The sequence below is a fragment of the Pleurodeles waltl genome, chromosome 8, assembly GCF_031143425.1.
Source record: "Pleurodeles waltl isolate 20211129_DDA chromosome 8, aPleWal1.hap1.20221129, whole genome shotgun sequence".
Taxonomy (NCBI): domain Eukaryota; kingdom Metazoa; phylum Chordata; class Amphibia; order Caudata; family Salamandridae; genus Pleurodeles; species Pleurodeles waltl.
The window spans coordinates 1,501,446,639-1,501,472,573 of record NC_090447.1 but is presented as its reverse complement, the minus strand read 5'-3'; the positions used below and the strand labels follow the sequence as shown (position 1 = coordinate 1,501,472,573).

At 43.7% G+C, this 25,935-nt stretch overlaps 1 protein-coding gene and 1 long non-coding RNA gene across 3 annotated transcripts in view; one reads left to right on the top strand and one right to left on the bottom strand.

Moving 5' to 3' along the window:
* LOC138249270 (uncharacterized) overlaps nucleotides 1-14,644 on the bottom strand; it is a 30,084-nt gene extending 15,440 nt beyond the window's left edge. Inside the window, exons 1-2 of the long non-coding RNA XR_011194819.1 lie at nucleotides 14,536-14,644; nucleotides 485-620 (exon numbers count right to left, since the gene is read on the bottom strand). This is a non-coding gene — a long non-coding RNA (uncharacterized lncRNA). The remainder of the gene's footprint in view (nucleotides 1-484; nucleotides 621-14,535) is intronic.
* CD247 (CD247 molecule) overlaps nucleotides 1-25,935 on the top strand; it is a 186,524-nt gene that overhangs the window by 53,265 nt on the left and 107,324 nt on the right. The gene's annotated exons all lie outside the window — the stretch shown is intronic.

Here is a 25,935-nt window from a genome sequence, read left to right as displayed (position 1 = left end):
TAAGTACCCATAATACTTTGAATGAATTACTGTGACAATTTATCATGTTATGTTACAAATTAGGAACTTTGACAAGATTGTATATTTAAAAGGTTGGCTTCATATTTTGTATTTAAATAAATTGTGCCTGATTCACAAAGGACCATTTGGTAATAAACATAGGTTTACAACCAAATTTACTTTTTTTTACACCTGCCAGAAATCCATAAAGAAATATCTGGCAGGCGTGTATTCATTTATGAGAGCAGATTTTTCCACCAATGGCGCGGAGAATTCTGCAGTTGTTAATCCCATTCAAGTGGTGGGAAGAGGATATTCCAACCTGTAGTTTACCTTGGAAGTTTGGGAACCCAAATGATTGTGGGTATTCTCCCCAAGCTCTGATCCAACCGCTTTCCACCCTTGAACTGGTCGGTGATGTATTCTAGTCAAAGGATCAATCAATCAATCAATCAATCAGTAATTTGTTTAGCGCGCTACTCACCCGGTAGGGTCTCAAGGCGCTGGGGGGTGCTACTGCCTGAAGAGCCAGGTCTTGAGGCGCTTCTTGAAGGTCAGGAGATCCTGGGTCAGACGGATGGATGAAGTAACTCCTTTCTCCACTTGGAAAAATGTTATACCTGTGCATGAAAAGAAAGTGGATTTGTACATGAAGCTTCCATTGCCAGTGGTAACCCTGAAAGTCTGGCATAGCTCGGGCGCTTGTGAGCATGTCTTAGCCTAATGAGAAGCAAACTGAGGCGATGTCTACTAGTAGCTTGCTGGATGCGTAGAACCAAACACCTCTTGCAGAAACGTCCCAGCAGTCCCCCTCCTACCTGGTTACTATTAGCTGTGGCACAAGTCATTGATTCTATAGCTTTATGCAATTTTGTAAGGTGAATTGGTTGTGTGTGGTACTTTGGCTAATTTAAATAATAAATAAAATAAAATACATCAAACAACATACTTCTAGTTGGTCATGCTTGACTTTTTCCAAGCTGGACAATGGTGTACTTTTTACAACTTAAGGTTATATACCCCCTCTTAAAGAATGCCATAAAAGGGAACTTTCAATTCAAAACCCAATACAAAACTGAGATTGACCGATGACCATGTTATGAGAAAACCTTAAAAAAAAAGTTAAGGAAACTCACTCAAAGTGAGCGAATAGCACAATGAAATAGGACTGTTAGGGGTAGAATGAAATAATTAGTGCTTTTGAAATTAGCATATAAAATGAACATATAATTAGCAGAAAACTGAAACCGAGGGGTTTATTGATAGAATCAGATGTCATCAAGGTAAAAAGCATAAAAGAAAGTGGAAAATATCCTTCCTTTAATTATGAAATTAAAACCAGGCCATACATTTTTGTACAGGGACCTCTAGGAATGTTTCAAGGGTGGTACAGTTAAGTTATCCCTATAAATCAAACCTGCCAGCAGGAGTAAAGCCTTTTTTTGGTAACAGTGCCTTGTCTGGACACGGTAATGTACACTAATTGTGTGCATTTTCATAAAGATGGTTTAATATTTTCTCATTTCTGTTGTGCAGCTCGTTGACTATAGTTTCCAGTCTGATGGACTACGCAAAATTATTAATTAAACAGTTAATCATGCAATGATAGGCAATACCACCTCTCCTTGTTTTACACACGCGGCTCCATGCATTACATCGCTTTTACTACACTGCCTATCAGTAGTGTTCTTTTTATTGTACCCGAATTAAATATCTTTTATCGACCTGGGAAGGAGAAGTGAGTTTGCTTCGTCGGAATTCATGCCTGTGAGATGCTGTTTCCCGCAGCATGTGCATCAGCCCACTCAGCTAGCCTGGGGGCTTGTATATAGGCGAGACTTGTGGTCACAAACCTGAAGAATGCAGAATATTTGAAATTGGAAAGATGTTTCTCAATTAAACTCAGGGACGTATTCATGAGAGGCTTGCGCTGCCGGAGCGTCACGTTTTTTACGCAAAAGCAACCATGCATGCAGTGGAGGCAGCCTTGCACCGTTATGCGAGGGTGCCCGCGTTGGCGCTAGTCAGCCCGTTGTGCACCAGTGCCAGTATACAGAATTTATCACCAACTGGACTATGTCTTGGGGTGCCACCTTGATGGGCACTTCTAGGATTCGAGCTCCAGATGACACACAGATGTGGCTCTCCACTCGCCCCGCTCTCCGACAGAAGGCTTCACTCACCTGCTGATATCAGACGGCGTGGGCAACAATAGCGCTTTGAAGTTTTGTTGACTCTGTTTGACGCTAAGATTAACGTAGGGTTTATTCGAGGCGCTTTAGGTGCATTGTTTTCTGGCTATCATCGATTAAATGCTTTCGGGCTCCCTATTTGAAAAGTTCTGTCAAATAGACAAAAAATAGAGAAAAAACTCTTTCACCCAATGAGACCCTGCAGCAGAGGCGCTCTCCAAGACATCTAACTGCCTTTTTTGCAGTTTGCTTTACGAACCGTTACCAAAGCACACAATTTGTGGTAAATAATCTTATTTCCTATCACAACCTCAATCCTATCTGAGCCAGTTCCTGATTAGAGTCGGGCCCGCAAAGACTTCAGGACATCTGCTAAAACGCGACGAGAAAAACTAAAATCTTTTTCTAAGAGCGCCCATGGGCCGGTTCATTCACCGCTGGCTTCGAAGGATGGAATTGTGTTCAGACGGCTTTGGAACAAGTTTTCGACTTTCAGTATATAGACAAAAGAGCTCAAAAGTACTCAACGAAATCTACTACAGCCCTATAGTACCTTGAGTACTCAAATGTGTGTATTTTATACATGCAGAGTACGCTGTGTGCAATTATATATTTAACTTTTGTATTTCTGCTTCTAAAAATAGAGAAATCTATATGTGCCTTGTAACCCCACCCACTTTTTCAATTCCTTTCTCCTCTACACGGGTACCGCTCCTCAGTAGGTATATAATAGTTTACTTTTCATGTAAATAATGCATGTAAAATACAGTAGTCAAGAATACTGCGACAACTCAGCGGCGACAACTCTTCAGCGAGACGCAATCCTGCCTAAAGAAGGGGCAGTCTATGGACCCGATTCAGAAAGGTACACTTAGGGGTAGATTTAAGAGCCCCTTGCGCCATATCCCGCCACATTAGCATAATTTTTTTACGCTAATGTGAGGATGTTATGGCAAAAATGCAGCGCCATGTTTACAAAGTGCCTCAATGCATGCATTGCACCTCTTTGTAACCACTTGCACCACATTATGCCTGCGCCAGGCAAGGGGAGGCGTTCCCCCGTTAGGGGGGCTGAAAAAATGGAGCAAAGAAATCTTAAAAATGTCTATGCGCCATTTTTTGTGGCATTTTTAACACCTGCTCAGAACAGGCGTTAAAAGGGGGCAAACCATTGGTTACAATGGGGCCCTAAGTACTGTTCAGGGTTAGTGCCAAAATTTGGGTGCTGACCCTGCAGTACATCAATAGCATAAAGAAATTTGATGCTATTGCACCCTACCCGGTGCGCCATCATTTAAAAACTGCGCACACATGGTGGCGGTAGGGGGGCGCTAAGGGGCGCAAGAAAAGTGGAGCTGCACCGGGTGCAGCACCAGTTTTCTTAACTCTACCCCTAACTCTTTTCTGTAAATTTACTATTTTTTTGTTATTCACAAACTACGAGTTTTATTTTACTCATAGTAATTTTATGATTGCGGGGACTCCGCATTCGTGGCAGAGACTCCACACTTAAAAAGATTGGCCTGTCCTATCTTTTTTTTGTGGAGTTCTCCTCCCCCGACTGCAGAGTCTCCGGGGTTGTAAAATTACTGTTAGTAAAATGTAACTGGTAATTCATGAATACCAAAAATGAAAAAAATAGCAAATTGACACAAAAGTGTAAGTTAACCTTTGTGAATCAGGCACTATATTTCTGGATGTATGCATCCTACAGATTTCAGGATGTACAATTCACTTCATCCACTATGGTGGTCTTTTACACTTGTCAACCAAGTAGAAGCCAATGAATCAGAAGAGATGACATGCACATTTACATGAAATGACTTGTAGAAAAGAGTTTTGCTTGGCTGTAATTTGTAATCGCGAACTTGTTCTTAGTAAAATGTTTGTAACAAAATTAAAGTGCTTATGTATTGTAACTCTTCTTATGTGTAGCTTTGTGGCACCCATTGCTGCTAGGTCGCCCTGTGTAAAACTCCAATATAAATAAAATTATATTCTGTTTGTATAAACTCAAATTCTTTAAAAATATAGTAAGGATATTATTTCTGCAAGACTAAGAGATGTAACATCAATAAGCCTGAATGCATGTACAGAATAATCAGTACCTAATTTGTAAAAGAATAGGTGACAGGCCCAATGTTTAATCAGAAACCCGTGATCAACACTATCAAATATAGCAGGTGTCAATACCACGGCTGTGTAGTCTTGATGCCACGTCAGGCCTCTTTAATTCACCACCAGACACTCCCTGCTGCTTTATCTCACTTTCGCAGGTTCTTTTTCCTTCCTGCTTCCTCTGTTTGTCACTGTTTTTCTGTCTTTTTCTTCGTCCTTCTTTCTCTTGTTTGTGTTTTTTTCTCTCTTGCTCTGGGTCAAAGAGTCTGATTTATATATTGGTGGAGAGGGTACTCGTCGCAACAACGATAGAGTTTTCTCCTTGCCAATATAATGGGCCGCCAAATTTTATTGCGTGCGGACCTTAAATTTGACCATGGCAGGCACTACTCTGTTCCCGCCGTGGCCAAATGTCTCCCACGGCCCTGGGACGTAAGAGCCGTCGGAGAAATGGCTACATGTCCGCCCACCCAATATAGATGGGTGGCGATGTCGTCATTTTTTACTGTTACTTACCACCAGGTAACATTTGGCGGTAAAGAACGTTAAAACCATTATAACGCTTCCCTGTCATGGGAGAAGCCTCCCATGATAAAAGGAGCATACTTTTTTCATTTTAAAAAAGAAAGTCCCATTTTAGGATTTCCTTTTTGGAAAAAAAAAAAAACAATGTTGTTTGCTACGGTGATCCAATCTTCTGACACAGCCCTGTAGCAAACAGTAACCTGGATGACAGGACGCGCAGTGATGGCGCTTCCTGCCAATGCCTTCATGAATGACCACCTGCTTGACGGTCATTCTCTCCACCATGCCTGGATCCATGGGCTGTCCGGCCATATGTAAATCTCAGCCAAAGTCTGAGTGCCGGTTGGCATTGCCTGCAAACACTGGCTCGAATTAGTACTGAGAATAATGCATTCCTTTTTTACTTTACTGTAGCGTGGGCCGGACAACAATTGGCGTCAGGGTGATTTTTATGATAATATAAAGATTTAGAAAAACAACAGAAAAAAGCATGCTCATTGGGAAAATTGTAAAAAAAACATATTTTTCATAATTAAAATCATATTTATAAAAATAGTAAGAAAACTACTCATCTGGTTGTCTCTTTGTGTCCTGTGTGTCACTATGGGCACAGAGCGGAGGTGCTGGCGGGGGTGCGAGGGGAAATGCCGGAGGGGTTGTGAAATATTACCTAACAGGGCAGCGGGGTCGGTGGGTGAACAATTGTGTGATGTCTCTGTAGTTGGGGGGCATGGAGAGCTATGGGGGATCATTGTGAGTTTGGAAGCGGGGGGACCTGCCTGTGGTGCATGTATGTGAATAGTAGGATATTGAGAGTGTGGGAGGCTCTGCATGTCCGCCCGCGTGGGGGGGCTGGTGCTTTTTGTTGAAGAGTGTGTTCGCACGTGTGGTGGTGAGGGTGGTGGGACCACAGGAAGCAGCCAGCGAGGGCCTTTCTGTTACATAAAGAATGTATGTAGGCCAACCGCAGGTGGCTGAGCTCTCGGCTTCATTAACCCTACCCCTTCTGTGTCCCCCAGTCTTTTGACTAGCCTACACAGATCTCTGAGATACGGGGGTAGCTTCCATTGGTGCAGCAAGAGCAGTGGCGCCAGGGACCAGAGGCCTGAGGGGGCGCGTTGAACCCAGATTATTGCTGTATTTCACAGTTCAAACAACAGCCATGGAGGCTGTTTCCTTCCTTGTAATGGGACCCGTAACTCAGTGGCTTTGCCACTGCTGTGGTGGCGTTCGCTCCTTTTCGACACAAATGCAGGCACACACACGTAACGTGGCTCTCTTTAGTTTTCAAAAGTCTAATTTGAAGTCCTGAGCTGGAAATTCGAGTTTCTAGATCTAAAGAAGGGTATAAAATGTCTTTTTAGAGATGGACATAGTTTTGCTACACAAATCCCCAGTTGTGACATCACTAAGTTCATTGATGCAGACCAAGTCCCTCTGTGATGACTGATGTAGGACACAGCACCATGCTGCTGTTCTCATTAGTATATGATGCCCCTGATTCTGTTGGAGGAAAAAGAACAGGGCCCAGTATACTGACACCAATTCTCCACCCCCTTGATTATTTCTTGCTTTCCACTAGGGACCCACGAGCTTGGGGTGACTGGCTGTCCAAGGGGGCTCCCCAACCAATACAACTGGCATCAGTTGTGATGGTTCTCAGTGCACCTCACTGTAAAAAAATACCTTTTGCTAAAGATACAGGACTCATCCACCATGCTAGGAAATTCTTTACTTCTTGTGCAGTTCGAATTATTACATTAAAGGTTTGGGATGCTGGTTTCCAATGTGCTTGTGGACAGTCAGTTTATTAGTTTAGAAAGCTACAGATGAAAAATTAAGAAGCCATATGAACTTGATGTTTTATCCAGGTTCTTTCTGGAGCCAGTTCAATTTCCACTAGAGGACATACATTTTCATTGACTCGAGGCTCTCTCTCTTCTGGTTGAAAAACCATCAGCAAATCTGTCCTGAAATGTTCCCCTGAGAAGATGCTGCTCTGAGATGGGGGTAATTGACATTCCATCACATTGAGAAGAGAACCTTAATAAGACAAAGAGTATAAGCCTTCTTCAGACCTTCCAATATGTCCTGATGAAGCATGAAGGAGCTAATCATCCCAATAGAGACAGAATGGTCATGCTTGCAGATTAATCATTGCCACCAGTGGTGCCACCATCTTGCTGAACACTTGAGGACCCGTCTTGAGGGAAAAGGCAATACCTGGAATTGGAAGTGCTCTGTTCTTGACACAAAACCTGACCTAACTTTGGTGATCTTTGATAATCAGCATATGAAAGTAGGCACCCTGGAGATCATTGGTTACCATGTAATCTCCCAGGAGATTAAAGGGATTTTTCTACAGAGTTTTCATCTTGAAAGCTGGTTGAAGTCACCTAACGATTCAGATGCTTTACGTCTATCACCATCCTGATACATGTCCAGATGTTGCGGATTAGAAAGATAGCAGAGTAAACTCACAGAGTGATTTCGGTTCTAGCACAGAAATTATTTTTTTCTGCTGATGGGTTTGTAGGGCTTCAGAGATGCCAGTCTCTTGATTAGACACTGAAGTGTGGAGTTGATCTGACTCCAGAGTCTAAAGGGAGAGGCAGGAAATGTAATGGAATAACCCTTCCTCATTATTTGGAGACGATGATTTCAATCACAGTTTTCCTTAGTCTTTTTTCCTCTTACATATTATACCTTCATCTTTTCCTGGATGAAGAGGGAGACATGAAGCTAAAAATACCCTAATGGTGCCACTTTTGATGATGTTTCTTCATTACAAAATAAGTGTTGGAAATGGCCCTCTCTGCAGGGTCACCTTTTTCCCTCCACTTTTTGCTGAATTTGTTTTTGTTGGCCGTAGGACTCTGTGCACTTTACCACTGCAAATCAGTGATAAAGTGCTTGGGCTCTCTCCCCAAAACATGGTTTGATGGGTATATGTTATGTTATATTACACAATTTATAGAGCGCATGGCTACCCTCGGGTTTCCCAGCGCTACTAAACCCAAACCACAGAGGGGATGAGAGTGATACGCAACAAGAAAGGAATAAAAACAACTGGACCTAGAATAACCAAGTTTTCAAGGCCTTTCGAAATTCCAGTTCTTGCTCCATCAGCCGAAGATTAAGAGGCAGCGAGTTCCTACGTATATACCTGTGTGGCATATTTAATTTACTTATAAGTCCCTAGTAAAGTGCACTACATGTGCATAGGGCCTGTAAATTAAATGCTACTAGTAAGCCTGCAGCACTGCCTGTATTATGTAGCACTTTCAAACCTGTCCCAGGCCTTTCACTGCAGCCTGAATGCAGTGTCCCACTTCATGTCGACTTGGCATTTAAAATCCCTTGCCAAGCCTTAAACTAATCTTTTATTACCTTTAAATCACCCCTAAAGAGGGCCGTAGGTAGCCCATAGGTGCAGTGTAATTAAAGGACATGCACTTTTAAGTTTTACATGTCCTGGTAGTGAAAACCTCCCAGATCTGTTTTTCACTACTCTGAGGCCTACCCCTCTCATAAAATAAAGAGGGGATTCCTTTTTAAAAAAAAAATATTTATTTATACAAATTTACCATACAACAACAAAAACAGCCCCAGGAGCTAGATAGTAAACAAAGGAAGTACAGTAGTGTACACATAATATCGTAAGGGACCGCCAAAGGTAAAGTACAATAAATCAAGGATCCCAGCATGTCTAGATCAACAGATTCCGGCAGCCTCCCAGCTACCCAGGAACACAACCTCGAAAAGCACACCACTAGGGGTAAACCGAGCGCAGCGCTTTCCAGGGCACAAACACAACAAACATCAGCCAACATAAAAGTAGAGGCAGAAGAGCAGGCACAAACAGCAGGGTCCACCATCGAGCAGCACATACGGCACTTGCAGGAAACAACATCTAATCCAATCAATGCAAGTGCGCGACCTGTCACATAGAGCCAAAGCCCTCACAATTCAATCATGAGAGTCCAAGAAAGAGCGAAAAGGTGCCCAGATATCTCTAGGGCGAGAGCCCACGGGGGCCTGCTCCCAAAAGATTGACAACTGCTCCTGACAAAACACAGCATCACGCAGCCAGTCAGCCCTACGCGGCGCCCTGCCCCGCCCCCAACACATCGCCACTCTTCTCTTTGCCAGTAAAAGCAGCATGCCCACCAGACGCCTCCATACCGGTGGCACCCTGTCCAGCAGCCCAAGCAACGCCAGCACAAGAGAAAAAGGCAAAACCAAGCCGCCATTCCAGCAATGGCATGTATCACTTCTTCCCAAAAGGCGCGCACCTCAGCACAGTTCCACGCCAGATGCAGAAAATCAGTGTCCGGCGCATGGCAACGTTCACAGCGGGCATCAGCACGCAGGCCCATATCACACAAGCCATGAGGGGTATAATATAACCAGTGAAGGAATTTAAAGTGTATGAGCCGCAGTCTGTAATTAGACGACAGCATTCGCATGTGCGGACAGCAGCTTCTCCACATTTCCTCAGTTAACACCTCCCCAACATCCAGCTCCCATTTAGCCTTAGCAGCCACAACCACTGCCTTCCGCTCCTCCTGCATGCACCCATACAATCTGGTGATGAGCCTTTGCGGTGACTGCCCGCCACAGCAACTCGAGCGCCTGACAGGTCTTAGGCATGAGCGGGAGAACAGGAAACCACGCACGGAGCGTCACGTATACACGCAATAAATATAACCTGTGTAGCCCATTATCAGCTCCAGACTGCAACGCCTCCTCCGGCGAAAGCAGGCACTCGTTCACAAACCAGTCCCCCAGCAATGACAACTCAAAGGCAGCAAGAAACTCTCGCAATTGAGCATCATGAGACATCCTCTCATCTGCAACGTCCAACACTGGCATCGCAGGGGCAAAGGGTGCACCCGTCCCCAACCAGCGCATCAAAGCAGCCCAAGCCCCAGAAGTGCACGCCACGGTATCCACCCCCCTAGCACGAGTCCAAGACATACATCCAAGAACTCTAGTCAGTCGATCCGGCCACACCAAATCGCTCTCAGGCGCAAGATGAGGCAAATACCTTATAGGACGAATCCAAAAATACGCCAAATGGGCCTGCGCACAATAATAATAGAGCTCCAGGTCTGGGGCAGCAAGGCCCCCCATTTCAAACGGCAGCGTCAGCTTCTCCCAGGCAATCCTAGGCTGCCCACCCGCCCACACTAATCGCACCAAAGCAGATCTGAGCCTCCTAAGGAAACTCACAGTGAGCACCAATGGAAGATTAACAAAAAGATACAGGAACTTTGGCAGCACGACCATCTTAGCAATGCTGATGCGCCCAATAAGCAAAAGCAAGGGGATTCCTTATTACATTTAATTAGCTGTAATTCCTAATTGAGAAGGGATGGATCTTTCATGTTTGGGATCTATGGAATTGTAATGATAAATCCTCCTTAGTGGCAAAGTTGGATTTATTGATACAATTTTGAAAAGGCCACTTTTAGAAAGTTGTCATTTTCTTTCTTTGAGCCCTGTGTGCTTGCAGCCTATCCCCAATACTCGTCTGGGGTGGGTGACAGCTGGGCTTTGTGCAGTCCCTTTTGACAGCCACACACAAAGGGAGTTTAGGTGTAGCTGATGGGCCATCCATAACCTGATGAGCCATCCTGGGCAGGATGGGAGGGAGGAGCTGGCCACAACTTCACACTTACACTTGAATAGGCCGTGTCTTATTCCCCGCACAAAGGACTGCTTAACCCCCTGTAGTAAGTCTGGAGCCAGGGCAGGAAGGGAGGACCACTGCACAAAGAAGCCCTTATTTGAAGTCTCCTCCACTTCAAAGCACCACTGGGTAAAAGAACTGGACTTCTGACCCTACCAACTCAGTACACTTCTGGACCTGTGGGTACTGTGACAGGAAGAAGGACTCTGCTGGACTGCGGCTCTGGAAGAACTGCTTTCTTGCTGTGCTGACCTGCTGCCCTCCTCACATGGATGAGAAGGACTGGGCCAACACCACTTAAACAAACCCAACACCCAGAGTGCCTTCAAAGACCAGCTGACTGGTATCCTGTTTTCTGAAGTCTCAGGGACACACAAGACTTCCAACCTTCCTACTACAGTACCTGGAATCTACCATCTGTGAGTCGTGCCCTGACAGGTGGTGCCAATCCAATCCTGGGCCCTTGGAAATGGGTATAAAGTGCTCCTTCAACCTGAATCCCCACATCATTGCTGTTGCACCGCTCGGAACCCGTGTATCTCCACTGATGCCGATACATTGCTACTACTGCAAGGATCGAGTACAAAGCATCACCAACTGTGTGGCACATTGCCTCCATTTCCAATGCATTTCAGACTTTGCATGGCTCAAAGTCAATGCAACGCCCCCATCCCAAGGATTGACTATGACTCATCGCCTACTCCGCTCCTCACATCTTCCGCAACATCAACGCCAACTAGGAACTTTTGCAGCGGGCACAGGTTAAGTTAGGGTGTGTCTGTGACTTACCCTGACTAGGTTTGTGATTCCCGCTTGGACAGGGTGCTTACCTCTACCAACCAGAAACCCAATTTCTAACAATAGGTAATTTTCAAATCTTACTTTGCTGGAACAGTGTTTAAATAACCCCCCTGATCCTACCAGGGTGCAGCAAAATAATGCTTGCTTGTGCTTGGAAGCCGACAGGTTAGTTAACCACATGTATCATTTGAGATGCCTTCATCAAGAAGAAGAATTGACAACCACAAAAGCAATTAGTTCCATAAACGTTGATGATGTGGTGGTCGAGTCCAAGAGCTCCCCTTACCAAATATCCTGTGGCATGTCCACCAAAGTTTCTGACCCTGGCAGGGAAGGTCTATAAAGATGATGTTGGGGGCACAGCCCAGCAAGGGCCCCTTCATAATCCCAAATGCATTTCCAAATCTCTGTCCCAGTCAGAGACTGGGAAGACCAAAAGGATGCTTTGAATGCCATCCTTTCTTATGGCAGTCAAGTTAGGAAGGATGAGTCTTGCATGTAAGCATTTCTTTATGTTTTTCTATTTGAAGGAGGTAGAATACCCCTCATGAGTGATGCTTGGACAAGGACTGGATGGCAGATGACCATATGCCAACACAGGTTTTTATATTCTGCTCTGTTCAGGCTTAGTTTAAACACACCACGTCACTTTTTCAGTCACACCTGGCATTGTTTTATTCATAACTCTAATAACCACCAGAATATTTATTTACTCATAATTTCCTGCATCCTCTTCTAATCCACAGTTCACTTACTGAGGAAGTAAAGTTAGTTCTCTACAAAAGACATGTGGTTTCAGTTTAGTTTCTGAATCCTAGGGCCTCAGTCAGGATAGCCCTAGCGGAAGTCCGGGTAAAGTATGTTACCATAGGATGTTATCTGCATGAAGGCTTCTATCAAAATCAACTGCATTTTGCAGAGGCTCCTGGCATCCAGCCCTTTTTCCGCGCACCTCAACTCCTGTCCCTTTTGGCTCCCCATCTTCAGCGGCTTGACTCACTCCTCTTGTCTTCAATCCAGCATCAAAGTTTCACTGATAACATCACAGAAGCTCAGCACTGACTGACTCCAAAATCTTCTGCACATCAGCACACACACTGATCACCTGCGCACACAAACATAGACATTTTGTAAACCTTGAGATACACAATGTCTGTTTGGCAAACATTCTAATACCACATAGACACTGGGATGCATACTTGGAGTAGCTGACTGCTGGTGTACATTAAGATAAGTGTAAGTTCTTACCCTGCCTGTGGGAATGAGTTGCATGTTAGAGCATGGGCTGCTGGAATAAGTGGCTGGTGCGATATGTCAGTGTTGGAATATCTGGGTGGTACATTTGTTACCGTCTCATGAGTGGCTGTTACAAGATCTGAATGCAGGCATGGTAGAACGAACGAATGGCTTAGACTTTGACTGTTGGAAAAGAGTGAGAGCCCACAGTGCAGGACTCATAGTCACCTAAAAGAAACAGTTGCAAATTGAGAAAATGTGGCTTAACATCTAGAGCTTCCAGTATGGGACCTGGGGAACCAGGAAACGAGGTTGAAGTCCCTGCCTCTGATTCTGACCAAATAACTTGGGGCCTGATTTTGATTTTGGTGGACAGATTAAGTACTCCACCTACCAAATTTAGAGATGTCTGTCAGCTCATGAGGGAGACAGCTGGAAAACACATTAAATATCATGGAGGAGTGCTTAACCCAAAAGAAGAGTAGTGCTTGAAAATGGTGCAAGGACATCAATGCCCCAGGGAGGGACAAACACAAGATGAGTAAAGAAAGCCCACAAAGCCAACAAATCAAAAAGCAAGCAAATGAGAGTGACAGTGAAGCCAACCAATGGTAAGCTGTGGGCAGACGTCTAGCCCACCATAAGCTGACCATAGGTCTTTTGGCCAACAGAAAGCTTGTACTGGCTGGTAGATGAGACCTAAAAAGTGTAATGCAATCTGGGGATCATGTAAGGCACTCTAATGTCCTTGAGACAAATTTGCACATTATAAAAATCTTCCAAAAATAATAAATAAATAAGCAAGTAAAATTGTAATGTGGTTTCTGGAAACAATTTTGTGTTGACACATGGATTTACAAAGACCCACCATTTACTTCTAGAGCATGTAACATCATGAACATCATGAAAACACAATTCCTTTCTTCAAGCCCACCCACACTTTGGAGAGCTGAAACCCAAGTCTCAAATTTCCCACCAGCCCTACTTGCGCAACACTGAAAAGACTTCTCAACACTCTCGCCTCACACTTTACATACACAGTCTCGAATCATCTGCCACCCGCCTCGATGATCGTAGATGTGCGCTAGATAAACAGCAACACACAATACAAACACACATTCATATGCAAACATATAAGCCCATACACACATACAAAATGCAGAGGAATACAACTGCAAAGAAGGGAATGCTACTAACTTTGTCACCGTGTTTCTCTGAAACAGGAACACCAGTCAAACGCTCAGACCCTCTACATGGACACCCATACCCTAGTAAGGCAAAATTAAATGTCCACAGAAATCTCATCACACAGTACTCTCCCTAACCAGTATGTGGCATTGTCATTAAAAACTGTTATATATATATATATGAATATATATATATATATATATATATATATATATATATATATATATATATTCACACACAAATGGCAATACAAAAAAGTTTAACTTTTATAAAGTGTGAATGATTACAGTTAATGACTGAGTGCACTAGGTCAGGGTAGATAGATCTGGAGAGAAGGGAACATTCAGTGAAGAATAAACAGAAAATAAATTTAAAATGTTTCTATGTGCAATTATTTGGCAAGCTAAGTGCGCACAAACGTCCACTACATTGTGATTGAGAGTTCTGCACATGGCACAACTTCTAAATGTTGCCTTTGTTGTTGAAGACCTATTATGGACAATACTCATACCGGGAGTGGGCTTTGGGTCGGCTCCACTCTTACTATTCGTACGTTTCTTGACAATGTAATTTGCCTGCATTTGATTCAGTGACCTTCCTTCCTCCCCATGTGTGTGTCTCTCTCCTGTTGAAAGGCTTCTTTCCCAGCCTTTTGGCCGGTTGACATATCTTTTCACAGTTCCACATCAGGGAGCTACATTTTCTTTCGCTCTAGTACTCCATAGGAGTGCATGTGCTTTGTTGCTCTCTTCCTCTTGTGCTACTTCGCCCCGAACTTACCTGCCTGCCTGCGCTGTCGTGTTGTTGCTCCCTCTCCAAGCTCATTTGTTGCTGCTTCCTTATTTATATTTTTAAACCTCATCCCCATCCAGCTCTTCCATTTCACCCCCATTTGCTTCTGCAGCTGGAGCAGCATAATTTTGACTTCACCCCTTCGTGTTACAGAAGTAACACTAACTGTTGTTGTGGTCATCTCTAAATTTGCCAGACAGTACCACTTTGTGGCAGACTGTCACAAGCGCAGGGGTTGTCAAGTTACTGCCCAGGCCAAGCACAGGAAACCACAGCCTCAAATTAAGCACTGGGTGGAGCTCTGTGGGAAAGGGCGGTTTGTTCAATGTTGCAAGTGCGCTCTGTGAGCAAGAAAAATAAATGGGTTCCTGGTGGCACATTGGGAGATACTGATTCTCCTGGAACTTTCTATCTTAAGTTAGCGTTCACAGTTCCCCTTACAGTGCATAGGTTTATGCTAGCACTAGTTTCTTTATTCCTGAAGACTTCTACTGGAGTCTTTGCAATGCTGATAGCTACTTTGCTCCATCACCAAAACACTTGAGACCTTGTCCTACTTACCTGAGAATCTATCTAGATGTCCTTAATTCTGTTTCTGTTGAGGAGGAGCAATCCAAATTTCTTTAAGGAATATCAATTCCTATTTCTTAGTTTCTATATTGCTGTGAATGTAATCCTTATATGTCTTATGCTATTGAGATTGAATGTATTCCGGCCTTTCAGTTTGCCGGTTATGATTCTGTACCATTACAATTTGATTCTGTTAAGCATCTATACTGGATTGATTACTAATTTGTACTAAACCTACTAAATTTCAATATTGGTTCCTGGTCCTCTTTGGGCGGCCAAATGGGCTTTACGAAATTATAAATTGTTGCTCTGTTGATAACTCTCTTGCCTCCTGGTACACTACAAGACCCGGTAGATGGAGACCACCGTCCACATGCGCCCTCGCACCGATCTTCAGCATTTGCTATCCTGCCTCATACTCTCACCAACGCTACAGTTGCTTTCCTCACCCTGGTTGCATCTTTTTTCTCTTTTGTCAAGGGCCCGGCAGCAGCAGTTGGCTGCCACGCCGCTTCTTTCTAAATAAAATTAGCGATGGCACACTTTTTATATTTTGTTTAATTTACCATTAGAAGATGGTCGTCCGTGATCTTGGAAAGGCAAAAACAAAATGGCTGCCATGTTATCATGCATATGCATTCATGCATGATGATGCATACTTGCATATTCATCATCGTTCATCGTTCATCATCGTTCATCATCATTCATCAGCATTTTTATAATGCTGTTCCACATTGGCAACAACCATCAGCAAAAAGCATTGGTCAAGGCAAAAGCTGTAACACCATTGAAAAGGTGAGGCCTATTCACTTTACCAATGTTTGTTTGAGAACAGTCTGTAGTTCTCCTCCTAAAACAGGTGCAATGCCTTTGCTCAAATGGCTAATTCTGACGATTCAGCACTAGTGGACAAAACTCCAATTGGCCTTCAAATGCTATTAACTACCCTTTCCAAACACAATTAACTGAACTTGATGAACTTTATGAGCATAAATAAAACAAACATTTGTGGTATTTAGAAGGAGAATCTGCATAGTTTTTTTGATCTGTAATCGGTTCCAAGATCGAAATAGTTAGAAAATATTACTATTTAGGAATTATATTTAAATCTGTTTTGATCTGGGAAGCCCAGTTAAAGTCATTGAAATGCAAGGCCCTGGTTTATACTTTTTGGTGCAAAACTGCACCAACACAGTTTTGCACCAAAAAGTTTAGCACTGGCTTGCACCATTTCTGAACACCAGCCGGGCACCATATTTATGGAATGGTGCAAGCCGGTTCAAAGGGTAGGCTAGCATAAAAAAAAAAAATGACGTTAGCCGGGTGGGGCTGGTGGTATGGAAGAAGGGAGTTTTGCACCAAAAATGATGTTAGGCAGCTTAGAGAAAAGAAAAAAAAAAGACTCTAACCTGCCTAGCGCCATTTTCTGATGCAAAACCATCCATACCACATGACTCCTGTCTTAGAAAAGACAGGAGTCATGCCCACTACCCCAATGGCCAGCACAGGGGACCAGGGTCCCCTGGGCATGGCCATTGCACCCATGTAGAGGGGCCCATTTCAGGGCCCCCAATGGCACTTAAAAAAAACAAATACTTACCTGTACTTATCTATACTTACCTGGGATGGGGTCCCCCATCCTCTGCTGTCCCTGGTGTGGGTAGGGATGTACCTGGAGCCTAGGGAGGGCACCTGTGGGCTTATTCCATGGTGTTTCACCATGGAAATAGGCCCAGAGGTCCCCTAAACCCTGCCCTGACCCAGACGTTAATAAATGGTGCAAAGCATGCTTTGCACCATTTTTTGACCTCTCCTCCCCTCGTGCGTGATTTTTGCACAGGAGGACAAATAAGGCACTAGGGCCTTAGAGTCATTTGTTGCCCGGGAACGCCTACCTTGCATCTCATTGACGCAAGGTAGTTTTCCACAGGCAAAAAAGGACTTTAACTCCAATATTTTGGCGCTAGACATGTCTAGAGCCAAAATATAAATATGGAGCTAAGTTTGCACATGATTTGCGTAAAAATAAACAATGCAAATCCAGCGCAAACAGAGTATAAATACGCCCCTAACTGTTTTTGCAGTGGAGAGGGGATCTCTAAATTTGAGGCTGCTTACGTGACAGTTTCTTGTATATCTGTCCGAGTATTTTCAAGCAGAATAAGTTGTATCTTATTGCTCCATGGGTTATCGAGAGTCATGCAATAAGAACGTACAGCATATTCGGAGTAAATAATTATGCAAGTTTTTTACATTGGGAATTTGCAATCCAAGGCCAGTTGTTCGACTGTGCTAGGCAAAATCTCTGTCCTCCCTAAATCATTTTTCTAAGCCACATCATGAGGATTGGGAAGCATGTTGATCTAAAGCTGGCAAATATCTCTGGAAAATGTTTAATCCTAAAATGAGACAAAAAACTGCAGTTTAGGTTACAAAATGCTGTTGCTACGCCTTGCTAAAGAAGCTCAGCCATACATGCTTTGTATAAAAGGACAACAAATTTAATCTAAAATTGGCATTCTTGTCACTCTGCGACCGTATACAGTGCCAAAGCCTTTTACGTAGGTTTGCCCTATTTAAATAACACATGCATACATACATCATATTTAAATACACTTTCTATGCGCCGAGGCTCTGCACAGCTGTACAAAGTGCGGATATTGGGTAAAAGGAGTGAATGACTTTTCCCATTCCCACTTCACGGTGCAGCATACTTTTAGATGTGTATGTCAGCAGCAGCCAGGCTGTAAATCACATTCCCAAGTAAAACCTCCAGCTTGCAAATCTTGATAGGAAAACACTGTCACGATAACTTGTAGAGTATAGATAAAGGTACATAAAACGATTGCTGGTGTGGTGTGCTTATCCATGGAAGGCCTTGTGCAAGATATCAATGGTCGTGTAAACAAAAGGGTGTTTACAAATATGTACAAATTCAGAGTGTAAACTGCATAAAAGTAGCCAGAGATATATTTATACTTTTTTTAGCGCCGCTTTTTGACGCAAAAACGGCGCAAACTTACAAAATACAATTGTATTTTGTAAGTTTGCGCCGCTTTTGCGTCAAAAAATGACGCAAATGCGGCGCTAAAAAAAGTATAAATATGGGCCATAGCCTCTAGAAACTGCGATGCCTGATAAAGTGAGGTATCTCAGTCTTGGCAGGGAGGCTAAAACCTATATCAGTCTGAATTATGCAATAATGGGAGAAAGAGAGTTTAAGTAGGAAGTGTGGGTGGTAACCTGTGCTTCACACAAGCTCTTTGCATAGAAAAAGAATTGCTTCAATTTTTTGATAAATGGTGATCAAGTGTAAACTGAATTTAAGTGAAAAGAACATTTCTAGAGTGTTGGGTGTCCAATGTAGGCCCAGGAGTTCTGATTCATGCCAGATTTTCACAGTCACCAATGCCTGTTTAAATGTGTTTCATTTACATTAATTGCATGTAAAAACTATGTCATCTATGTAACTAGGCCTAATTGTTGTATCTATTAATCTGCATTGAAGGAGAGGGCAGAAGATGCTGCAGAGTTGGCATTAACAGAAGAGCCATTCTGAGGTCCCTGTGGAGGACACAGGTTTGTTTGATACTTGGGGCCCTATTAACAGAGTTTTGCTGTGACTTACTCTTGTAGTACTCCTGAATTCCAGGAGTAAACCAGGAGTAGTACAACTGTAAGTCATACATACTCATATGCCAGTCTTTGTGGATTGGGCCCACAGTTCAGCTAACGGGACCTTGGACCTGGAGGCATCTTCTCCCAATCCAGCCCTTTTGAATGAATGGATTTCACCCAGGCCTTCGTCGGCTGATTCCACTACTCTCCTTTTACTATGAGGCGTGTCACGACCATAGTGTATAGTATTCTGTGGGTTACATGAGCGAGTGCAAAGATTCATCTGGATGCAGTGCTTAATTTGTGCTTCTTGTTTCTGGTGCGGGCACTGGCACTTATTTTTGAGGGCCGGCACATATTTTTCTGCCGCAAGCATCTACTGCGAGCAAGAGACATATTGCAGCAGTCGCGAGCCGAGTCTTTCTAGCGGCATTGAGGGTGCAACTCTTCCGCCGTCTGCTATCTTCTACTTGCATGGAGGTTTTGGGTGATATCTGCAGCACTCTCGCCAAACTGAGGTGTCGCCTGGTGCTCGACATGCCGGTGATATTACAGCCAACCCAAAGGTACTCATTATATCCACTTCAGATGCATGAAAGGAAGAGCTCTGTTGAGATTCGAGACTGTGATCTGTAGCCAGATGTCTACGTTGGCTGCTCAGTTCCCTGGAACCAACCTTTTGGCAGTCCTCAGTGACCTCTTTAAGCGCTGTCAGGATTGAATGCCAATAGTCAATGTCTCCAAAAATTGCTAGGCACAGACGCACTGTTTTTTGGCAAAGCTAGAGCTATTGCTTGCTTTTTTCCTTTTTTTAGGAATCTGAATCCCATTATTCACACCTTGCATAAAATACTTTTATGAGGCATGGATTGCAAACATTGGGGCATATTTATCAAGGGTTGTGCGTTGGCCTTGCGTCACACCAAGGGGCACAGGACGACGCAAAACTTAGAATGGCATTTACCAAGCCATGCAAGGCCACTTTGCGTGGTACTGCGTGGCTTAAAAGATCTTGAGTTACGTAAGGCAGCGCAAGCTCCTGCCTTGCGTTACTCTGCCCCAGGGAGACATTCCATGGGTGGCGTGTGGGTGTTTCACGCATCCACCCATGGATTCTGAAGCGTTTCCGGATTTTTCAATAATGGCAGACACCTTTCCATTGGAGGCATTACGGTTAGAAATATCTTCATTTATCTTGTTTTTTCCTCTTTCTAAGTGTGCTGTATCCTGTAGGACACATGGAAAGAGGAAAAGACCTCAGAGAATTGTTATTGTGCAGGAAGGTGTCCCTGCCTGTAGCGCAGGCCCCCTTGCACTGTGGCACCAGGGTGCCTGCGTTGGCGTGAGGCAGCAGTTTGTGCGCCAGCGCAGGCAGAGAACAGGAATGTGACGTATCTTGATATATATGGCGCATTTCTGCCTTCTTCGTTTCATGGAGCGCAGCAGGTGTCTTGCTACGTTGCGTTGGGTGAAATAATGCTAAATATGGCTCATTGTGTACAGTGGCCCACAATATTGGTTTGAGGTGCATTTTTTCATATTAATTGATATGGAACACGGTGCATTACGTGTATTTGTTGCTGTTTCCTTTGGCTTTTAAAATAACATTTCCCGTGTTTTGTTGCATTTTACTGTGTTCTTCTCCCTCCATATGCAAAGTGGCTCTGGTGACCCCCCCCGCCCCCCCCCCCCCCCCCGCCTCCCTCGAATTTCAATCATCACGTGGAGCCTTCTCCGTTCCTTCGGGGACTTCCACGTTCAAACATCCTTCTACTGGTATAATAATAATAATTGGATGTGTGTATAGTGCTTTATCATCGAACTTTAAAGCGCTATTGTTACTATCCTTACTCATAGCCACAAAAGTGCACAGTGTGTATGGGAGCTGGAGCCGTCTCCCTGTTTGCAGAGAGGACCTAGAATAAAAACTGTAACTTGCTCCCTCACCCGTGTAGCGCCGACTGGAAAACCCATCTCTTCAAGGAGCATGCCTCTGGCCCTCGACAAGGACCCTCAGGCCCCCCCTCCTCGTTTCTTGCTGTTGTGCAGAGTCTCAAGGCGCCCCCTCCCCGTCTCACACATAGCTCCTATGACCTAGCTTGTGTTGTGCAACAGAGGCACCAAAACACAAACACAACTCAGAATCGCTCATTTCTGGCCGCTAAATAAAGGAAAACCGAGCCGCATGCCTCAGGATTGGCACCTGTTTTGGCCACTTGTAAAGGGCACAGTTCAATGCCAAGAAGGACACCCGCGCTGCGTGAACTGGGCTCATACACCCCGAGACGTTTCAGGTTACAGAAAGCTCTCAGCAGCCACCGCGTTAGCCCACTGAGTTATCTCAGGATCTCAGTATGAGCCCGTCCTCTGCCCCACCCCGACTGGTCAGTGAGTCACCCTTTGTCGCAGTTTCTCTAAGAAGACCCCCAACTTGTCTGAATCAAAACGGAAACCTCACACACGTGAGAGCGAAGGTTTCCTGAGAAGCTCTACCCGGAAGTCTATAGTTTCACGAGTTGCCACAGGTGCCCCCCTGTGGTATGCCCGGTGCCCTCTCGTCCCTTTATCTTCCTTCCACGGGGCAAACCTGCTCAGCAAAGGAGTTTGTCCGACTAGCCCGAGAGGCATTTCCAGCTGTAAAGTGACAGTGCCTAGACAAGCAAGTACAAATTCATGCAAAATGTTCATTTTGCAGCAATAAAACTTTGTAACTCATGCCATTTTATGGAAGAACTCTCTTACTATTTTTTTTCGAAAAAAACTCTACCCAGAAATGTTTTTCATAAAGTCGCAGTTTCTTATGTTCACACTTCTTTACAGGCAAAATTATAATTTTACACGCCACTAATCAAACCATCCACTGACTATCACAAATATGAGTTATTTCTTCTGCCTGCTTCTCAGTCCCATCGCACATGTATCCAGGGCCACAAGGTGACCAGGGAGAAGGAATGGCCAGCGCGGCCCCGCAGGGCGTGACTTTCTTGTCTCAGCAATGAATGAGTTTGGGCCAGATGTACGAAGCATTTTTCCGGTCGCAAACTGCCCGATCGAAATGTTTTTTTTCTATGTACCAAAGCAAAATGCAGCTCGGTAACTTGATTACCGAACTGCATTTTGCTTTTGTGATTCGGTATTAGGAAGGGGCATGTTTAGGGCGTCCCTTCCTAATACCGAATCGCACTGGCATGTAGGAATGTTTTGCGACCGTGAATGCAGTCGCAAAACATTCGCAATTATCACCAACTTCAAGTTGGAGGTAACTCACTCACAAATGGGAAGGGGTGTCCAGTGGCCCCTTCCCCTTTGTGAATGGAAGTGTAAATATTTTTTCAGAGCAGGTAGTGATCCCACGGACCACCTCCTACTCTAAAAAAAATTAAAAGAAAACTTTTCATTTTTTTGTTTGAAATGCATCCTGTGTTTTTTTTAAGGAAAACAGCCTGCATTAAAAAAAAAAACTGCTTTATTTAAAAGCAGTCACAGACATGGTGGTCTGCTGTCCCCAGCAGGCCACCATCCCTGTGAGTGAGGCCATTCCCAATAGGGTAGCAAATTGTGACCTACCTCATGAATATTGATGAGATAGGTCTTTGCGACCCCATTGGGAAAAAAGTCGCAATTAGAGACTCGCAAAATGAAATGGACATACATCCTGTGAACTATTCGGGTGACAATTTCACTAGATCCTACTTATCTCCTCGGGCTTGGATTCCCTGATATTTTGGCATTCCTGAAGTTCTTGCATGATGTGATTAGCAAGCGACATAAAAACAAAAAAAAACAAAAGCCATCAACAGACAAATCGAGCGATGACACCTAAATTATGCTGGTTTTCAAGGGCGACGATTTCCTTTTGTTCGACTAAACTTTTAGATCCAATTTGTTCAGATTTTCAGGATTTATAAGGCTTGCTTCTGCCAACTATGAGGTTTCTTCATAAACTGCACAATGCATTAAAAAATAAAACAATTACAATTACTTCAAATACTGGATTTTGCAGGAGTAAAATGCTATTTTGTGGTAGAATTCTCTTACAAAAATACCCTTTAAGAAAAAACCTTTAGGAAAAAGATTTTCATTAAATTGCAGTTTCTTGCCTTTACAGACGGCTGCAGGCAAAATTATAATTTTGTACACCATTAGTCAAAACATACTGAGTTATCACAAATATGAGTTATATCTTATGGCAAGTCAAAGAAGGCATCTTTGAAAGTCAAGAAAGACAGAAAATTATTTTCAATATGGCCTAGATTTACTAAAAGCTTGGATTGCCCTTGTGTCACGCAAGGCTACACAAGCTTTTAAATTAGATTTACTAAGCCATGCAAAGCCACCTTACACACCCTGATACATCCAGAATAATGCAAGGCAGCACAAATGCTGCCTTGCATCACTCTTAGTTGATAAAACATTCCATTGGTGGAGAATGGACGCTCCCAGACACGCACTCATGGATTTTGACGCAATCCCAGATTTACTGGGTCTGATTTCCCAGGTCAGTAAACCTGGGATTGCATCAAAATGGTACACCTTCCTAAGTGAGGCGTAACGGGGAGAAATATCTTTACTGTTCCTTGTTATTTCCTCTTTGAACGTGTGCTGCAGAAAAGGGATACCTTCATGCACAAAACAATCCTGCCTGTAATGCAGGCAACCGTGCATCATGACACAGAGGTGCATGCATGGATGCTAGGCAACACTCAGTGCACCAGAGCAGGGAGAGAGCAAAAATATGTCAGATCTTTGCAGATATGGTGCATTTTTGCTCTCTCCCTGTCATGCAACGCAGCGCAGTGCAGCAAGCTGTCTTGCTGCGTCGTGTTGCGTGAGTTAGTAAATCTGCTGCAAGTGAGCATCATAATTATTTAGCATTTTGGAAGTTGATCCAGCTGTCTGAGATTCAATACAGGGTGTGTTTCTGGCAAACATGTTTTTTAAAAGAATTAGAATACATTAAACAGCCTTTTTAATCAGCTGGGATATTTTTCTGAAAGTTGCCCTCATAAAATAAAAATACGTGACTCTGACAAGTGATATTTGACTCTCTAATTGGAGCAACTGATCTTGCTAGGCTGACATTTTTTTATAGCCAGGGACACTGAAATTATGCAGCAGGGGAGGGCCAAATTATGTGACACAGTTGAGCAAATAATGCGTCAAGAAAAGACGAATTACGCAGCACATTTTGTGATACTATTGCCTCATTTATTTTGAAACATGTCAACACTGGCTGGAAATTAGTTGCAAATCATTAGTACCAGTTTAACCCTAAATATAGCAATAGTCTACGGAAAGGTGACTAGTGAAAGTTTGCAAAGGGCGTTTCACAGCGCAACAACACGTCGCAGCGCTTTTAGTAACTTTTGAACTGTTTGAGTTAGAAACATTTTTTGTTTGCTAAAATATGCAGATTATGCGCCAGATGATGGAATATGGGACAAATGCAGGAAATGTAGAGAATATGCGAAAATAGCTGCAGCTGCTCAATCACATGATTCGAGTGGCCCTGGTTATAGTGGCAAACACCTTCTGGTCTGGTACTATATCATCTCACAAGTTTTGACAGGACCATAGTGTCTGTAGGATGCTGTGGAAGAGGAAGGTCTTCCCAAAGCAGCCATTCTTACCTCAGCGGGGCTCTCCTTTCTTTTAAATGCATTTTAGCCGACTTCACCAGACCTGCCAGCACACACTGTGCCACCCTGGGTTACCTGATATCAGCCCTGCTCGCGCAGGTTCCCGACGAGGAGCCGACACCAGATATCACCTCTGCTCGCGCAGGTTCCCGACGAGGAGCCGACACCAGATATTACCTCTGCTCGCGCAGGTTCCCGACGAGGAGCCGATACCAGATATCACGTCTGCTCGCGCAGGTTCCCGTCGAGGAGCCGATACCAGATATCAGCTCTGCTCGCGCAGGTGCCCGACGAGGAGCCGATATCACATGGTGGGAGATAACATGAGCTGGAAACCCCTGTGGAGTGTGTCTCATGCTGGTGCTTGACACCTGGGGCAGAGTAACGCAACACAGCAATTTGCAGCATTGCTTTTCTTGAGATTTATGCAATCAGTCGAGGCCAACCAAGGTGGTCTTGCATGGCGTCATAAAGCTCATTTCGGGCTTGCGTCGCTCACTCGCGTACCACGTTGTGTGGTGCAAGAGTGACGCAACAGGGCTCATAAATATGCCTCTAAATATTTAGCATAACATGGGGCTCGAACCTCCAGTGGAGTAAATAGACTGTGGCCATAAGCGCCCCTTGAACCGTCCCTAAGTTGGATTTCTTTGTTTTAAACGCACATGCTCGTGTCCCTCCCTGTTTTTTAAACTTTTGGTCATTATGTGTTCAGAGAATGGGTTTTGTCGCTAAATTTAACTGTGTCCAAGTTATTCCTTTTAGAAATAACTTCTTCCGAAAATTAATACTTAACGTGTTGGCGTCCATAATGTAAATTAACCTGAAGCAAATAAAGACAGTTATATTTAATTAGGTGACATTTTATTTGATAAAATACAATATGATTGTTAAAAAACTTTTTTTCAGAAAATACGGATGTTTAATAGAGTTTACATTGACTTCAGAGCAACCCACAACTTCATGTATACTTTTTGAAATATTTCCTTTTAACTCACTAATATTTCATCAATAAATTAAATGTATTTATTTGCCAGTCTGACGCTGTGTCTTTGTTCTTTCCTCTGCGAAAGAAAGATTTCCATTTCAGTCCTCTTTGTTCAGTTCATCAGAACTAGTATGATTTCTCTGGTGTTCTCTTCTTTTTGTTTTCTGTAAGTTGCAAACCTCCCCTGAGGGTTAATTGCATTGCACGTCTCAGATCTCTGTGAAGTGCCACTCAGCGGGTCTTCTGTCACGAGCGGTGCACGCGAGCTTTAAACTTTTCTTTCATTTCGATAATTAGAACCAACTTGTTTAGATTTCTTTTTCATCACAGTAGGTGGTGCTTCTCTTCTCAGTCGGGCTGAGGTGCTGCAGAATTATTCTATGCTTACTTACCAATGGGGATAAATTCAGAGTGAAGCATTTCGAAATATCACTCAGTCTGATGAATTTCAATGACGTTAACTACATTTTCAAAGTAATGAATACAGACATTTTGGAATAAGGGAGATGCTACTTAGAAGTGTAGATTGTAGCTCAACACTGCACATTCGAGAAACCATAGATACCCCCTTCT